We start from the raw sequence: 2,511 nt of genomic DNA, 5'->3' as shown, positions 1-2,511 counted from the left end.
AAAGAAAGAAAGAAAGAAAGAAAGAAAGAAAGAAAGAAAGAAAAGAGAAAGAAAGAAAGAAAGGAGAGAAAGAAAGAAAGAGGAAAGAGAAAGAAAGAAAGAAAGAAAGAGAGAGAGAAAGAAAGAAAGAAAGAAAGAAAGAAAGAAAGAAAGAAAGAAGAAAGATGTCTTCACAAATCATTTAGATTGGACAACAATGTATCAACAGTCTCCCCACTGCTCCACCTTCAACAGGAAGGATTACAAAATGGGCCATTCTTTCTTGGGAACATTAGTTCTCCACTCTCTAATTTTTTTTCATTTTTATTGAAAATTGTTGTTTTTTAATATAGGATATTCTAATGCTTGTTTCCCCTCCAGTTCCTCCCAGATCCTTCCCCTCCACACACACCCAAATCCACACCTTTTCTTTCTCTCTCTCATTAGAAAACAAAAAGGCAAAAGGGGGGGGACAGAAATAAACAAACAAACAAACAAACAATGAGGCAGTCCAAGATGGTGGTGACCAGCACACACAGTACCTAATGGTCAGAGGATCTAAACTCAGAAACTGGTGAATGGAGGGGCAGCTGAAGCCAGAACATTGACACTGAGGCTCCCTGGGCTAGAGGGGACAACGCTTGAGCTGGGACAGTTTGGATCCAGGTCACCCGTGGACATTTGGGTCTGAACATGGTGAACATTCAACCCCCGCACTTTCCCTTGCCCGAAGCATGGGCCTCCGTGCAGAGGCAGCAGTGGTTGCCTCAAGCACAAGCCTCCTGGCCTGGTACTGAGGCCCCAACTATGGTCCTCCCTGCCCAGCAGCCAAACAGCTGACACAGATCCCCCACTGGTGCTGCTGTGACAGTGCTTACAACACTGTAAAACAGATCTCCTACACTTTCATTTGCCCCTGGGGGCCCAAATCTGAGAGTAGAGAAGGAGGTGCTTTCCATATAGGCCTGCTAGCAAGGGAGCACATGCAAAGCCCCAGATCCAGGGTCCCTTTACACTAGCAGCCAGACAGTGGATCCCTCCCACCCACTCCCCCACAGAAAACAACACAGGGATCCTTAGAACAGTGTTCTCAACATTGAAGCCCCTGTTCTGTGGGTCTCTCAGTGGAGTCCAGGCAAACAATTCCTGGAGCCCAGGTGGTGCAAACCAGACATATCCAAATGCCTGGAGGACAGCAGGACAGGCCTGTGGGCCACTGAGGCATTCAGGGCACCTGCACATGCTAACTGTGCCTGAGAGCCATGCCAGCACCCCCACCTGAGCTTAAGCTTCACCCTTCCAGTCATCTACATGTCCTAGCACCCAGCCCTTTAAGGCACACTTCCATGAACACTCCTGTGCTTGTGCACATGCACCTGCGATCTTCCTCCCTTAGCAACAGCTGAAACACAAACATCCACTGTCAAACTGGTGGGCCTCTCTCATCTTCCTGAAGAACACTCCAGACTACAGAGACAGACAGACCCAGTTTGCAGTATAGGCTCCAGAAATAAACAGCAAAGGTTACGGATAAGCAGTTGGCTAGAGGCCAGCATAAGAACACATACAATAAAAATCAGGATATCATGGCTTCACCAGTACCCTAAAAATCAATGATATTTTAATTCATCAGAAACACAGGGAAATGATCTCAAATTCATGCTTATCCAGTTTTTAGAGACACATAAAGAAGAAATGAACAAAGCTCTGAAGGAAATACAGGCAAATTCAGCCAAACAAATAGAGGCACATATAGAGGCATATAGAGAGGAAAAACAAGAAAATAGAATCCATCATGAACAGACAGGAATCCAAATACAAACAGATGAGGGAAATGGTGCAAGACATGAAAACATAATTAGAAACAACAACAACAATAAAACACAGAGAGAAACTCCAGGAGATGGATAACCTAGTGAAGAGACAAGAAACCACAGAGATAAGCATCAGCAGCAGAATTCAAGATATAGAGGAGAGAATCTTGGGTGCTGCAGACTGAATTAAAGAAATAAATAATCTCTCAAAAACAGACATGAAATCAGAAAAGGTCCTGACACAAGACATCCATGAAATCAAGGACACCATGAAAAGACAAAACCTAAAAAAAAAAAAGGAAGATTTCAGACTCCAAGGTCCAGAAAATATTTTCAAGAAAATCATAGAAGAAAATTTCCCCAACACAAAGAAAGAGATGTCTGTAAACATACAAGAGGCCACAGAGCACCCAATAGACTAGACCAGAAAGGAAACTCCTCATGTCACATAAGAGTCAAAACACTAATCTACAGAATAAAGAAAAAATAATAAAAGAAACAAGAGAAAAAGGCCAAGTAACATATAAAGGTAGATCTATCAGAATCACACCAGACTTCTCAACAGAAACTATGAAGCCAGAAGGGCCTGGGCAGATGTCACGCACACTCTAAGATACCACAGATGCCAAGTCAGACTACTATAGCCAGCAAAACTTTCAATCAACATAGATGGAGAAAACAAAACATTCTTTGACAAAACTAAACTTAAACATTATCT

This window comes from Psammomys obesus, unplaced genomic scaffold (assembly GCF_907164565.1).
Source record: "Psammomys obesus unplaced genomic scaffold, mPsaObe1.curated_primary_1811, whole genome shotgun sequence".
NCBI classification, from domain to species: Eukaryota; Metazoa; Chordata; class Mammalia; order Rodentia; family Muridae; genus Psammomys; species Psammomys obesus.
Note: the sequence above shows the minus strand (reverse complement) of the source record.